We start from the raw sequence: 16,864 nt of genomic DNA, 5'->3' as shown, positions 1-16,864 counted from the left end.
CTTTGCCTTCCAGGCCAGAGGTTTTAATCCTCTTGATAAATTAAACGTATTGTAGTGTTCACAGTCTCTGTGCTACATACGCTTTCTGTTATTATAAGGCCAATCTTATTCTAAAGTTAAATTAGAGTTTAGTTTTATTTTGATATCTTTTAAGTTAGACCCCGAGTGGAGGGTCATTGTATTCCGAAGTACGGAAGTCATTGTATATAAAGAAAAAATAAAGGGTTTTGTATACCCTTCGTCTGTATCCTGTCTACTTACTACAATTAGTGAACATAGCTTTAGTAAGCTCTCTGTTCTAGTCAGGTCATTGTATGTTTCCGAAGAAGGTAAGAAGAAACATTGAACCTGATAACTTTAATTTTAAAAAAGCTCAAATGTTTCAGATTTTAACGGTTGCCTAAAAGGGTTTGTTATAGTTTTTTACGCTGTCGCTGAGCACGCAGTCTACCAGTCTGCTCACTCGTGATAATCCCTTTTTTTTGTCTTTTTAGCTTTATCAAATATTGCTTTCTTCGCATTTACGCCACATGTAGTTCAACAAAAAAATTACAAAATTTTAAAAGCTGCATAGTAGCATATGTTTTTAGAGTTTCCGATGCAGTGTTAAGTGTTTCCATACAATTTTTTTTTAAAATTTTCTTCATTTTTTTCTCAGTTCATAATATTAATATTCTTCTTCTTCAATGGCTCGACAGTTCTGGGCGGGACCTGGACTTCTCCAGGCATCTCTATTCTTTCGCAACTGTTTTCCAGTTTTTAACCTTTAAAATATTAAGATGTTTTTCGATACAATCAACTTGCAGCAACGATTTTCATTCATTCTAGCCAGATACCCAGCTCATTTAATTCTCTGTAATTTGACAAATTTTACAATATCAGTTTTTTTTTTTTTTTTTTTGTAAATTTTATAGTCCTAAATTATATCTTCCAAGAATGCAAGATCTTTCGCTCAATATTTCCAGAGCTTCCTCATCACGTAAAGCCAATGCCCAAGTAATATCAGTATTCAGTTTCAGTAAAATGGCTAACCGGTTTTTTTGCCTTACCCTTAATAACTCTTTATATGCTAACTTTATTTATTAAAGATCGCATTCTTTGCATTTTCGCCACATAAACCCCAATTCACCAGCAAAATCACAAAATATTTAAAAACTGCATATCCTCAGAATTCCCGATACAGTGTTATAAGCTGCTACATATATTTTTATATTCGCAAAATTATTTCTTTTAAAACTAAGTTCATTTAGTGTAATTTCAGAAAAATATTGGATATTTCTAATTAGACATCTCATGATTTTAATACATGTTTATTTAAATAAATCACGTTAAAAATTAAGAAAACATACTCTTAAGAACTGCGCTTATTGCTTTTAAATCGCTTAGTTTATTACTCAGTAACCTTCCAGATTAAATTTGAAATTATCTTGGTCTTTACGGAATGACAACAGGCTGGCGGGGAAGATAACAGTATTTTGTTTCTGGCCGCAAAAACACATTGCTTTCATACAGTAAAATTTGTCATGTAAAATTGAAGATAAATATCTTACATTTTTTTGAATGGAAACAGTGTCATGCGTTGGAGATAAAAAAAAAAAAAAAATTATTTCGAAGAATGTTGCCGCTGGTCGGTTTCAAGTTTGTTAGTCAAAAATTTACTAAAGTTTTCAAAATATGAAATAAATAATAAAATAAATACGGACTTCCAGGTGCACATTACACATGTTTGGGTAAAAGACTAAGTTATTCAAAATTGGATGGTTCTAGATATACCATCGTGTTTTCATAGTGCGAGGAACATACATACATACAACATGGCAGCAGTTATAAACGTGTTACGCCGTTTATAGTGAATCGACGAAAATTCTATTTGGAAACTAATAAGCATTTTCGGCTAAAACTATCTGTTGTGTAGTATTCTACGCACGAACAGACTGCACGAGAGTTAACGGAGGAGAATGAAGGAAAGGCCGCATCACCCCAAATACCAGCAAATTTCCCAGCATCATTACGATGACACACAGATTTGGTGCAGTACGATTCGATGATCTATCATTTGATGATATCGATGAGTTGCTCGTCGTCAAATCCCAAAGCAAAGATGAAACATCAGAAGCTGTTCTTAAGAATCCTAATCCTATAGAACATAGTAATAATGAAAAAAATGAAGAAGTTCTAAATGCATATCTAATGAAAGAAATTCTGGAAGTGGGCAAAATATTAGATAATCATTTTGTTGAACGTGATCTTAATTAGGAACGCCCTGGGATGTTTAAACGTGAATTGAAGTTGTTAACATTCTGTTATAGAGAATTAAACAGTACTCTAACCAAAACACGAACACAATGATTAATAGCCGAATTCGTTCGTAAGGCCAAACATCAGCAACAGACGCGATTCGTGCTACATTTGCTCAAGAAAACATAGAAAAAATTTCGTTGAAAACAGAAAGACGACAATATTTACAGCATTCCCAGGGGCAGAAGTAATATTGTAGTCGTATGCAAAAGTCAATTTCCGTTCAGTGTCACAGTGTGAAAAAGAATAAAATCTTGTTAAGTGTAAAATAGATTTCTTTTTCAAGAGACAACAGAAACACGCCGAAGTAAAACATAAAATTTGAGAAAAGCAACAAGCTTGTTTTCGGCGTAGATTTCGGTAAAAACTGAATTTGAGAGCACACAGACACAGACCCCTATTCATCAGGAGTAAATCTGCACCAAAGGGAAAGCCCACGGTTATATTAGTTGTCCATAAAGAGTAAACCCAGCAAGAGAGTAGAGCCATCTATCAACAGAAATAGTAACTAAAATTGAAAAATTACGTTAATAGAATTTTAAAAGAGTTAGAAAGAAGTGGATTGGAATTAAAGGCATTTATTATACAAGATAAATCTCATTGTCTGTTATAAATTTTATAGATGCGCCATCTAGTTTCTTTTTGAAGCTGAATCTGACAACTCCGTTCTTTCCCTTGATATTTCTATAATTCTCAGTGAATCTGATTTCAGCACTACTGTTTACCATAAACACTTTTCTGTCTGTTTGCCTCGTCATGCTACGTCACGTCACCCTGCTAAGCAAAACATGGCTTCTTTTAACTATTATGTATTTCGCGCTCTCATGGTTTGGTCCTTTTTGGTAATCAAAGTTTTGGTCTACAAAGAAGACATTCCGCTGTTAGTAGTAGTATTAGTAACTTTGTCGTGCTTCTATTTCATTCTTCTACTAAGTTACAAAACTTAAAAATTCTTTAGAATTTCAATTTTCAAAACAAGATCTCGCCTATCAATAAAATCCATGAATAGATTTTTAAAGATTCCATTTCTGACTTTAAATCTTGGGGAATTTATAGCATGTCTTTTTAGTGTGATTTGAGATATATCGGCCAAACAAAAAGACTGTTAAAATTTCGTATCAAGAAACACAATTCGTATGTGCGAAAAAGTGAAGCTAACAAGTCTTCGACAGCTAATCATAGTCATACATTTAATTATAATTTTGTCTATAGGTCTGTCAAAATTACACAAAAAGCTTCTTATGTTGCTGAATTGGATTTGCTTGAAGTTTTTCACATTCGCAAATCTTTATCTTGCTTAGTTACTGGCTTTAATTACAATCTAGTCCTTTCTAAAGCTTTTAAAATTCCATTAACTTAATTTTTGAGTTTTCATTAATATTTCTTCTTTACAGATGGCACTACCTTCTCGCTCCCTTTCCTGATTTATAGTATAAATATAAAAATCCCTTTTTCATCTTTGGAGATTTCTTTGCGTCTGATGAAGAGGGACCTGTATCTATTTGCCGTTGAAATCGATACAGTCTTGACTAAAATCTACGCCACACATGAGGTTATTCCTTTGCTTAATTTTATATTTCTTTTTTGTTCGGGAAGACGTTTTCATTTTAAATTTAAATTTACTGTAACCAGAATGAAATCAGGCTATGTATAATCAGATATACAGCGTGATTCAGATAAGAATGTATAAACTTCTGGGAAGGGAAGATGCACAAGAATCATACAGCAATAGAATATCAGAAATGCCAGATTCTTGCGGCAGATGGAGTTCTCAAGTTGCATACGTTCTTTTAATATTCACTCGTACGTTCAAGACTGCTCGTACTTTCTTTCAAGATACCATCAATTATAAAACACACCAAAGTAACAGGGTGGTTATGTTCACGAATGTAGAGTTTTTTAACAGTATCACTGCGTATGGAGCAACGGATTACAATGGACGGAAAAAACTACAATTAAAAGGAAGGTGCCCGATGCAACGAGTGCCAAACCATTACGTGTTTGCATGGCAACATTAGGGGCTGTTTCAGAAACCTATCAAACCCCGGGGATGGTGAGCACGCACTCCTAACTTCGAAACGAATGCATTAAATCATTCAGCAGGCGTTTCAAGTGTCAGTTAAGAAAAACTTATCCATAGATTTGCTCTGTTTCAATCCGCTGAATAGAAGGTTTCACATAAATAATAATTTTATCTATTTCGTCAACATCGTGTTCAGAGACTACGGCCTGAACCTTTTCCCAGTGTTATTTCGCTGTGAATTATATTTTCACAATGTTACCTGCAAGAAAAGCCACAAGCGGCCAATCAGTAAAGTCGCTAAACACTGCTAGTTCGGTCCAGATTTCGAATACCAGGAAACGGGCTCTCTGTACGGGCGTTTCCTTGGTTTTTCCCGTGTGTTACTTATAAAAGCCGGTTTCCCTCAAAACCCTGAATGCTTTGCCATATAATCTTTTAAACCAAACCACCAACCTACAAGAAAATAAGGCATAATCTTAACTTAAATATGGCATTTTGATACTACTGATCAGGAAAGGAGGTCCCTTTCCTTAGCTTTTAAGATAATCACAGTAAACATGTTTTGATTACTTTTCTGTTATTACGTCAAAAGAATGGTGCCCAATATCCCCGTTCAAAGTAATAAGATCATCTAGCTGGCATATCTACAGCTGCTTTAGACGTTTGCAACACACAAGGAATTACCCAAAACATATGCGACTGTCATGCACCTACAATGTCAAGCGTGTGTCACATCAAGCGTCAAGCAAGCTTGTTAGCGTTTATAGCAGCAGTATTGAATAATTTCTATAACGTCACCGCATTTCGAAAATATCTTATGTATAGCATTAAAAAGTATTTTCTTTTGCTTGCGGTTATATTTGTTATGTCGCGAATTTTAATTATATTAATGTGTTTTAAATTATCATTATTCTAGTATTTTTATTTGTACTCATGTGTATTTTAATCTGGTAAAAAGGATATTCTTACATTGTTAAGGCCTTATTTAGGTGTAACTGTTGGTGTAAACAAAGACAGGAAACGGTTGTAAGAGCCACCTGGTTTATTGGTTTATGGCCTTTTTCTAATAGTGAGAGCAGTTACGTTGTTGTCGCTTTCTTCGCTGGTGGCCTTTTTTACTAATGGCGTTTGTAACGAAAATCGTCTTCCTTTCGCTTTGTTGTATTTGCAATGTTTCTTTCAGTAAACTTAGGTAATTGGATTCTCGTAAAGCTCAGTTTCCACTTGTTAGTTGGGAGGTCCACTTTACTTCCCACGTTGTGTGTATAGATGTTTATGGACTCCGTTGTCAGATTTTTCTTGTTTTTGATTCGTTGTGGAGGTGTAATTTTCTCAGTTTATATAAAGTAAAATTCTGTCATTGGTGTGAATTTAATTTTATGATTTTTTGTAAACAAATGAAATTTTCGAGGGGGGGAAGCGGAAAGGAGAGTTTACCTCGGTGCTTACACCTTGTTAGAATTCATTCTGATTCTAATTTTCGAGCTAAAAGGAAAAGGAGAAAAGTGTGGGGGCTTGAACCCTTGTGGGTCTTGCTCTCGCGAGCGGCGTGTACCAGCGGGCTCCGGTTATGGTTTTTCCTTTGGAGTCTAATATGGAGAGATTTTGAGCAGCGGTGATGTGAAAGAGAAGAAAAAGCCAACAAGGGACGTTTTTTCCTGCTGCCTGTGCCGGAGCAAGAGGGCTTGGGTTGCATTTTTCTTTGCTCTAGATGATACATTCTTTTCTGCGAAATGTTTAAAAGCTTTTGTGCGAGATGCAAGGAACATTTTCCTCTCGAGATGTCTAGAGAAATGTGCGCGCGCTGCAAAGATGCTGAGAGCTGATTACTACTTTAGTGCGAAATGAATAGAGCAAATCTACCAAGAAAATTTAGAACAGAATTCTCCTAATAATCTCTTCCGAACCCTAAAATTTGATATTCCCGAAGTGAATATGCCTGACACTTGGAAGTTCCGGATCGAGTATAGTTATTACTTTCCGGCTCTTGTGGTTCCTGACCCCTACACGTTCCAAACAGAAATATGTGCCTGAAGAACGAACTTTCCCTGATCTGGCAGTTAGTTTTACAAAAAGAACTTCATCCCGTTTCCAGATATTCTTGTACAGAATGAACTTCAGCGCGAGAGTGTTAGTTAAATTGTAATCAAAGTGTTGGCTCGAGAAAATAGACTTCCTCCGTGACTAGGAAAACTGAACACTCCCCTCAAGGTTGTGTATTCCGAAGAATATGTGAGTGAAATTTTTAAGATTATTTTCTCTCTCTCTTAAAGTATTCCTAAATGCCATAGTGGAACAGTTAATAATGATTTATCTACCTTTTTATATTGTTATTACTTATTAAATGTTACAGCTAGTAAAATTGAGATGTGATTTATTATTTCAAGTGATGGCCAGTTTTGGGATGTTTAAAATTTGTTTCACCTGCTGACTTTGTGAGTCAGAAAATGCTAGTTTCTAATTAATGACAACCAATTATTTGGAGAATTAAAATATGTTACACCTTCTTAATTTGTGAAAAACAATGTTAATTATTAATTAAATGTTTTAATTATTTTAAGCAGAAATTTTGTGTGACAGATGCGATATTTTCATAGTAAAAATATGTGGTAGGGTATACTGATCAGTTACCCAAGTATTTACTAATAATATTATTATATTAAAGAATTTAATAAATGTGTTTGATTTAGAATTTTAATTGCACTTGTTTATTTTGTGTGTTAACTTACTTTGGTCTGTCATGTCACTCCATTTGTTTGAGCCAGTAGGCTTTTAAGAAACATACAAGCTCTATTGAATTTGGATTATTAATTTTCCTTTTGCATAGGTTAGTTACAATGCAAACCGAAATTTTAATTTGTACTACCACTGTACAATTGTTCGATATGATATATGAATGTTCATATGATTATATATTTTTTTAGGTTTTTGTCCGGCACCACTACTCAGTTTGAGTTAAAGTCATAAATGTTCAAAACCCCAAATTTTCAGATATCTAACATCTTTTACATTTCTTCCTCTCCGTGGACCAATACATGAAGGTGATGCTTTCGAGCCTGCAGTTCTATGTGACTCCGATTTGTTGCTAGTTCAAATCGCCTAACACCGGCAACTTAATTAATTCGTCAGGAATAGCCAAACAGATCATCTCGCTAAGACTTTCGAGTGCAGTTTAAGTACCCGCATGTCGCAAAAATACTACTTATAAGCTCATAAATCCATAGCCTTTTCCTCTACCACTGCGCCGCTATGTTGATTCGGTTGATTCTGATCTATTTATGTGCTTTGTATGCCTTCTAGAGGTGTGTAAGGTTTAGCTGAATTATCTTGAATAGGCTGTTCTTAACTATTTACGGCAGTGATTTCCAACCGGTGTTCCATGGCGCCCATTTAAACAGAAACGCTAGAACGGACGTTATTATTTCTTCTTCAAAATATTTTCAAGAAGAAAAAAGATAGTAGTATCTTTTCAAAGACAGTAAATAAAATCAGAATCTTAGAGTTGTACCAATTCCCATCACTTAAAACCTTCAAACAAAAAAATGTAGCAATAAATGATCAATACCAATGTATTGATCTCAATAAAATTCCAATCTGTTAATCAAATTCCAATACTCGGCTTATTGGAATTTCAGCAATTAATTAAGAGTTTTTCTTTTAAAATAATTTAATAGCTAAGTCTTTTTGAAAAATTTTGAAGCTAGGCTCTCACCGAGATTCTAATTTCGGACCTTCCAATTAAGCGTCGGACGTGATTCTAGTTACACCGTGAAAGCACGCGGAAATGAAGCAGAAAACGCCTTATACATTCCTCCTTTTAAAGGACAACTGAGTATGAGGGCCCAGTCGCCAAAACCTGGTGGTGCCGAACAATCGCTCACTAACTTTCAGTTCGGGCGCAACTTGCAGAGTCCTTTTAAAACTTTTCCAAGAGAAGAAATCGAAGAAATCCGCACTACCCTCGTCTCGGATTTGAAATGAGGACCTTCCCATTGCGCGCTGGACATGCTTCCAGTTACACCACGAAAGCACTTGGAAATTAGAGAGAAAATACCTTAGATAGTAATAACATTATTATGCATAACTGTAAATCGATTTTTTTATTGTTAAAATTATGTTGTTACTTTCAGACAATTATTTGCTGAAAATTTATTTTTTGTAAATTATATATTAGACTTTACAACAAGACGAACTGTTGGATAAAATTAAATATACAAATTAACCATTACACAGTCTAATTAATTTTTTGACTGACAATTTTCAAGGAATTAAAAACAGTGAATGAACAAAATAGGCCATCTAATTAATATGCACAATAATTTCAAAATTTTAGGTATGTATCTTTCTAACCTTACGATAACCTATTATGAAAATTTTATTGTCCAAAGACTTGCTTTATGCATTATAATTATGTAAAGAAACAACAAGTGTAATGAGGGGCAATTAATAAACTAGTAGCAAACATGTTTACTTCAAGGCACATGTTTGTTCTATCCAACTTGATATCTTAATTGAGATGTTTACGAAATATTTCTATGTCAAATATTTTAGATTTGCCTTGATACATGTGTTTACATCCTATCAAACAAATAAAAGCATTAATTTTAAATGTTTCTTCTCACAATACCTGGCTAATGATTAAATGTTCTTTATAATAAAAGCATAAGATATTTACATTATCTTTTATCCTGGATTTTTGATGACAGCTTGTACCAGTGGTTCACATTCTGCTATGTCTCATGCACCCCTTTCCCTATAACTAGAAGATCATTTCTCATTTCCAAACCTCAAAAAAGTGCACATAAATTTATAAATACTAAAACTTGAATAAGAGAAATTATTTATATTTATAAACTAAAGCTAAACAGTTAGAAATCTCTTATACTAACAGCCTTAATACTAACATCTAAAATACTTAAACGTTGTAGGCATTTCCTCTGGTTGAAACCTCTGGCTTATAATAAGTGGCCTCCTATCTATTAACTTTAAATATTAACAAGAAACAAGAAAACATTTATATCTAAATAATATATTTGGTGGATCGAAAAGGTAAATATGTCTTTCTTTAAAGAAAAATTGAAATATTAGTGATAATTGTTTTAATATATTTTCTAAATGTTCGTCTATGCATATAACAGGCTTCCAGGTACGTATATTAAGGGGTATATCGTCAACTTGTAATCGGCGATAATCTGGTTTTTACATGACATTAACTTCAACAAATGGTAAAAGTCGCAAATGAAAATGTACGGATATATTCATACATTATGTACCATTAATTATTTGGGCACCCATTCAGATACCCATATCTGATGTCCTGATATATGTCATGCCATCCGCCGTTGCATATCCTGAGAAAACAACACTGGCCTTTGTCCCATGCAAGATACCCCGACGTTCAGAATTATCTGATTTTGAAAAAGGTAAAATCGTCGGACATCACGAAATTATCTGATTTTGAAAAGGTAAAATCGTCGGACATCACGAAATTATCTGATTTTGAAAAAGGTAAAATCGTCGGACATCACGAAAATATCAGTTCTTAAGGGACACAACTAACGAGTTGAATTATCCAAAATCTACAGTGACCTGTGTGATTCAAAAGCATAAGATGAGCAGCGAGTGTCCCGCCTGGGCACACACTCCAAACAGGGAGACAGAGACGACAGGTGATAAAGGAAGAACAACTCCCAACTGTGACCAGCATTCTTCAGGCATTTCAAAGGAAGCCTATCTGCTTGGTTTTCATGGCCGTTCAACGCCGATATCCCTTTGATTTCAAAGTCCCAAACGCGCAGCTTGTCGACGGTGGATCGTAGATCAATTGAAATGGGTTCTCTGGAGGACGAATCACGTTTCACCCTCTGTACCATACGGATGGCAGGTCTGGGAACTGCAGCTGGGAGAACGTTTCTTACCAGTATATATTGTGCCCACAGTAAAGTTTGGTCGAGGTGGAATTATGGTCTGGAGATGTTTCTCCTGGTGTGGACTGAGACTCTTGGTCCAAATTCATGGTACGTTTGTAGAGACATTAGTTTATTTCGAAGCAGGAGACATGAAAAATGAGCAATGCCTTCGCCGGGACTCGAACCACGGAACTCTCGATTACGTATCGAGCATGCTGGCCACTACACCACGAAGGCAGGCTAAGAATGGGGAGAAATACCTTTTATACTCCGCCTTTTAAAAAGCGATTGGGATTTAGGCGACCCATCGCTAAATTCTGGTGGTGAAGAATTATCATTCACCACCTTTTAGTTCGGGTGCCACTGTAGATACATTAGGTTATTTCGAAGAAGAAGACTTAAAAAATGAGCAATGCCCTCTCCGGGATTCAAACCACGGACCTCTCAATTACACGTCGAGCGTGCTGACCACTACACCACGAAGCCATTCTAAGAAGACGAGAGAAATGCCTTATAATCTTAACTGTCATCGAAAATAGTACTGTAGACTAAAGCTTACTGCACTATTTTCGATGCCTGTTTACTTTGTGTAAGTTTCACAGGTTGGGCCCATGTTACTTTCAAGACGACAACGCCAGCTGTCATGTTGCAAGGATGGGATTAACCGAATGGACTTGCCTCCTCAGAGCTCAGACCTGAACCCTATCGAGAATCTCCGGAACAAGTTGCAAAACCGTTGTGAAAATGTGTAATGTATGCAACCCCTGTAACTCTCTATAATGCATGCAACTGTACGAAGGAATTGAAGTGGTGGTCGAACACAAACAAAAGTACCAAGTATTATTTGGGGTGTAACAATCCAGGAAAGACACAGTCTTATATTTTTGAAAAACACTTTATCGATTTCGAGGGCGATCAGATACAGATCACTTTTCGTTAGGAGCAACAATAATTTTGCAAAAGGGAGAAGCGACGACTGTTTCCATACCGAAAGCAGTAAGCGGAAGAAAAGCCAACACGAGCGTAGCTCCATCTCTCGAGGAAAATAGCAATGCTCTTTCCAATATGTCCTCAAGTAAATCCGGTTCACTAACTAAGAAATTTTACAGATACGGTTTTTCAGAACCATAGTCAAAATTCATAGTCTAATCATAACTGGACATTAGATCACAATTTTAGAATTACGCGGACTTGTACGCCGAGTATTTACGTTAAGGTTAGTTAAATATAGTAATGCACACGAGGGCTTCCTGCCTGACGAAAATATCTTGGAATACGACTTTTCAAAGCAATGGCTCTTATTCACGCTACGCATGGAAAAACTCTCAGCCCGTTCGCCTAAGATCTAACCTGGATTGAACACCCACTATTCAGTGGTCTTTACCATTCAGCCATTGGTGGGCCGCACCAGTTTTTAACGTGGTTTACGTTTTACTTTTACAAAAACTTAATGAATACTTCCGTTATAAAAGTTCTGATTGATAACATAAATAATAAACTAACACAAAATTTGCTTGCTTGCACATTTTATATGCGTAAAATAAATCAAAGTAAGCTAAACTTTTAATTAAAGGTGCATGAATGTAATCAGTGAGAGAATGGAGCAGTTATTAGGATTTCTTTATATTAGCAAAGATGCATTTTCATGTTATCTTTGCTTATACTTTAATTAATCACCATAGCCATCATGAAGATATTGTGGTATACATTATTAAATTTACAATCATGAGTTTTCTGCAAAATTAGGAAATTTGCCTTTTACCTTTCTGATTCCCTCTATTTTCCGAAGTAATTCCAGCATATACAAAACGTTTGAGACAGACCTACTTGTGCTATTTGCAGTTTTCAGAGATATATATGAAAAAGATTAAAAATGATTGTGAATTGAAGGAAATAAAATTTGTTGCTTTGCTGCATTTCAACGGATTGACGAACTGCTCAGGCGTGGATGGCAATCCTCGAATAGCGTTTTAAGCAAATACTGATAGCCAACCAATAGCAGCAAACTATCCAAAGGGTAGGCAGAAATTAAAAACAACTGAAGCAAAAAATTTGGGAACTGAACTGAAATAAAATTCAATTTATACAATAATAAAAATAAACAATAATCATTAAAATGTTACATGATGATTTAAAAATAATAAATAGTAATTAATAATTACAGGGTTTTAGTCAAGAAATAGGTGAAAGATTTACCTACAGAGCAACGTTTCTGAATTATGTCTGGATAAATACGTAAATTATTTTTAAAATTTTAATTTAAAATAATTAAATGATCAATTCAAAATGTAACGCATTTTAAAACGATTTGAGAAATTTTAAAGGTAATCATCAAGATACAGAGCAGGTTATATATTTATTATCTCTTTAAAAATACTTTAATTTTAATGTTTTTTTAAATACTTTAATTTTAATGTTTTTGTTTAATGAAATCGGAAAGCAAAACTTTAAACCTGGATATATCGCATTCCCTGAATATGAGACATGTTTCCAATTTAAAATTTTCCAAAACATAGCCTATTATACGAACCAACATATTTAGAACATCAAAATTTGAATAAGAAACTTCGTTGTTTCGAGGAAAATTTGTTTAAAATTTTGACATGCTCTTCGGCTGAAGAAAATTTATCTTTTATGCCCAATAATTCTCACAGAATAGCAATTTCTCTCTCCAATAGCATAATATGAAAGACCAAAATATAACACAGGAAAACATGTAAACGAAAACGGGAAAAAAATAGACTAATGGTTTTGCCGTCGAAAAGACAAGATGAACCAATTACGATAGTATAATTTATTAGTTACCTCTTTGATATTCAAATGAAATATAATTAGAAAATTCAATTACCTTAATACTATACCTTGCGATATGTTTTAGCTAAATAGATAAAGTACTGATTCGAACTCATGAAATCATTTCACACACAGATTAGCTTATAAAATAAAGCACCTTAATTAATAGTAGTTTCATACATGCAAGGTGACCATACATAGCCGAATAATGTACGTATCAAGATATATTTCTTTCTTTTCAGGTAACATGCCTGAATATTAAGTAAAACACTATGTAAGACTTAAATAAATCACTTCGCTTTATTTTCACCTAAAGTTTTTAATAAAGATTGAAAGACTTACCTTAAAGTTTTCAGGATGAAGAGAATGAAGTAAGAAATAATTAAAGGTAATTGTTGTTTCGTTGAAAAGTTATTACAGACAACAAAACAATTAATATAAATGTGTGATATTTTATTTTAAAAAATCACAAACTTAGTCCTTTTATTTTAATGTTTTATTCGTGGTACATAAAAGCGTCCAATGTTACGTAAATACATACGGCTGATTTTAAAGTAAAATATTTATCTCTAAATATATCCATGGAAAACTGTTCCTTTATCAATATAAACAAAACTGATCAACAACAATATAAACAAAACTGATCAAAACAAGTGGACAACGAATTCATTTAAAATTTTTTCATTAATGTGATATTTCTGTATGCCTCTAAAACCATGAAAATATTAATTGAACAGATAAAATTTAATAAATTAGTTTATGCGATAATGCGCATCTATCATTTATTCATTATCGACTTTACAATTAATTAATTAATCAAAAAATAAAATATAGGCTATGGATTTAAGATATGTCATCACTATGTATGATACATACCAATTACCTTGCAACTTCTACATAAGCATATTGCTGGAATTTACTGAGGTAAATTAAATTAGTAATTATTAAACTTTAATATAACATGAAATTTACACTAGTAACTGTGTCTGCCTTTCGGAAAATATTTAATATTATCAAATTCATATATCTGAGGCCTTCTTAATAATATATTTTAATCTTTTAAAACACTTTAAAAGCACTGCATTGTTTATATGTTTTATTTCATCAATATGGCATTTCCAATAAAAAGTAATCTTTATGCCATTAGAACAAACAGTAATTTTGACAGAATATAAATTTATCAAAATTAGAAAAAAAGAAAAAGTTTAAAAAACTTTTCATTCAAAGAACTTGATAATAATAAAAAGCTGATATATTAATTTGCTCAAAGAACTTTATCCTTAGATTTCTCCAAACCTTAGAAGCCTCAAGAAATACATTTAATTTAAGAAGTTTATATATCTGAATAACTCTCGAAAAGCTAGAATATTCGAAAAACACGTACACAATATTCCCCTTTTCCAACTATACAAGAAACTTCAACCATCCCATTCACACAGTTATCCTTTTCCTCGGCAGCGGCGAAAATTTATTGATTTCCTCGAAGAAATGAAACACTAGGACAGGCGCGAAATTGCAAAACAAACTCGCACGCAAAGAAATAAGTCCGTTGCCAATTGCCCCGAATGTAATCAGAGAAAAAATATTCTTTGAATTACTTACCTTTTATTCCGCCGTCGGCAGATGCCAACTTTTTGAGACAAAACTTTTGAAGGAAAATTATTTCCTCTTATCACCGTAATGCCTTCCCTTTCTGAAGGAGATGTACGTTATGCAGAGCTTTTGTCGGACTGACTTGAGAGGTGTTCCTCTCGAACTCAAACCTGTGATCGCAGCGCCGTCTAGTTGGACCAATAAAGAACTGTCTCTCGTTTTAAATGTCAGCTAGGAATTCGCTTTTGTTTGCAGTCCTCGTGAATGAAAAAGACAATCGATACAGATTCGAATATCGATAGCATTTATTTTGAGACGAAGTCCTGTCCACAAATACCCAGTACTGCATAAATTAAAAAAATAGAATTTGATATTCAGAAAAGAAGAAATTTTGGTTTAAACAGAGAAAACGGAAGGTGCATGTCCTGATAACTATGTATTAGTCTCGAACAAATTTGCAGCTTTATAAAGAAATACTAAATTTTAAATCATTGAGTAATTTATCAAAACTTTGAATAAAACGTAAAATTTATAAACACATGCGCCACACCAAAGCCATGGACATGATATGTTTCTGCTATATAACAAACATTAATTTCCCAGGTTGTTTTCTTGATATTTTCCTCATTACTGGAAGTCTTTCTCCTAAATGGCGCGCACTAGACATTTTTAGGCTTTCACCACTACTAAAAGCAGAAGTGGTCGTCATTTTATTATGGAGGCATTCAACAGACGGCCACCGTTACCTCCTATGTGGGTAGAGCAGATAATTTACATCCATGCCTTCTCCGGGATTGGAACCCGGACTCTTCGGCATCGCAGTCGATTCCGCTAACCACTATACCGTCTGTGCGGAATACTGGACTATCTGAAAAGATTAACAGAATAGTCGTACTTAAATCGAGCAACACCATTTGCTTAAATACAAGTATCCTGAATAACGATATGCAGAACTGTTTGTTAATTAACAATTGCTGATTGGCAGCTAAATTCAAATTTTATCATTTGCACCCTAAGCACTAGCAGTTACAGAATGGCGCTGCAACCCACCAGACAGTTGTGATCACCAGCTTCCTAACATATCAAATTCTAAATTTTCGTACTCTATGACACTTCCATCAACCACTTAAAAATCTTTCAACACATACATTTTGCGTCCCCCGGGCTTTTGGCAGATATTATGACATTGCATCTACGGCTCCTTATTTCAGAGCGTTAAAGGAGTATTTGATGTCCACTACATCGATAGGAAGACTGAAATCATTACCTAAAATGTATAAATCCTTTTTTTTTTCCAAAGATGAATTTTTAAATCAACTGTAATCCTTTACATCCTTTGTAACCGAAACAACGGTCATGCGGTTAGTGTTTTACAACGCCCATTGTAAGGCTAGGTATTACGTAGATGTAAGAGTTATAAAAATATAGAAAGCTAAAATCTTGATAACCAATAAATAAATATGTATAGTACATGCTGTCTAGAAAAACTCCATCCACCAGTGGGGAATGCTTCATTCATGATGTGATTTTAAACAGAAAATAAATAGTTGCAAAGTGAAATCTGGTTTCTTATGCGCATGGAAAAATAAAATTCAGAAATAGAAGTCGTTTCGCTAGTTCAATGGTGAAAAATTTGCTCTATGACCAAAATTATTTCCTTCATTTTTCAAATGAAATAATGAAAAATAATGAGCTTTCAATAAAATTCTGAAAGATGCTTTTAGAACTGAATTGTGATGAAACTTGTATAGTTTCTGCAGAAGAGAATTAAAAATTCTGGGTGTTTAAAATTTTAAAGTGTATAAATAACTCAAATTTTTAGCTCAGTGTAAGCATTTACTTAAATGTTGCGCTTAAAAGCTTCAGTACATCAGTACTTATTTAAAGTTTAAGGCTGAACTTAAAAGATTCAGTATTCGATTAAAATCCTAGCATCACTTTTAAATACAGTTTTGAATCAAACTCTGTTAGCACTTTCAATTACATAAACGTCTACTGAAAACATTCAGTCAGTAATCTATGTCTTGTATTTTTGGTTCAAGTTAGTCAATCTCTCAGAAGCATAGATATTTGCAGTATATTACATTTAGTTGATAAATATGCTTTCCTTCAGTTCACCTTACAGATCCGCTGGTAAAATTGTAGCTCAGTACCATTGACACAGTACGTCTACTGATAAATGGGATACGTCCAATCAATTAAAATTATTTTGCTGTGGACGACAGTGTTATTTTAATCGTAACTGAGT

At 34.0% G+C, this 16,864-nt stretch overlaps 1 protein-coding gene across 1 annotated transcript in view; it reads right to left on the bottom strand.

Annotated features, from left to right (window-relative positions):
• LOC118183131 (protein qui-1-like) overlaps positions 1 to 14,754 on the bottom strand; it is a 524,850-nt gene extending 510,096 nt beyond the window's left edge. The window contains exon 1 of the mRNA XM_085817074.1: positions 14,626 to 14,754. The gene's annotated coding sequence lies outside the window, so the exon portion shown is untranslated. The remainder of the gene's footprint in view (positions 1 to 14,625) is intronic.
• Between the last annotated feature and the right edge of the window lie 2,110 nt (positions 14,755 to 16,864).

The sequence above is a fragment of the Stegodyphus dumicola genome, chromosome 1 (genome assembly GCF_044657685.1).
Source record: "Stegodyphus dumicola isolate Sdum_Otavi_A_Nest chromosome 1, ASM4465768v1".
Classification (NCBI taxonomy): Eukaryota; Metazoa; Arthropoda; class Arachnida; order Araneae; family Eresidae; genus Stegodyphus; species Stegodyphus dumicola.
The sequence above is the reverse complement of the archived record's forward strand: the minus strand, read 5'-3'. Positions and strand labels throughout refer to the sequence as shown.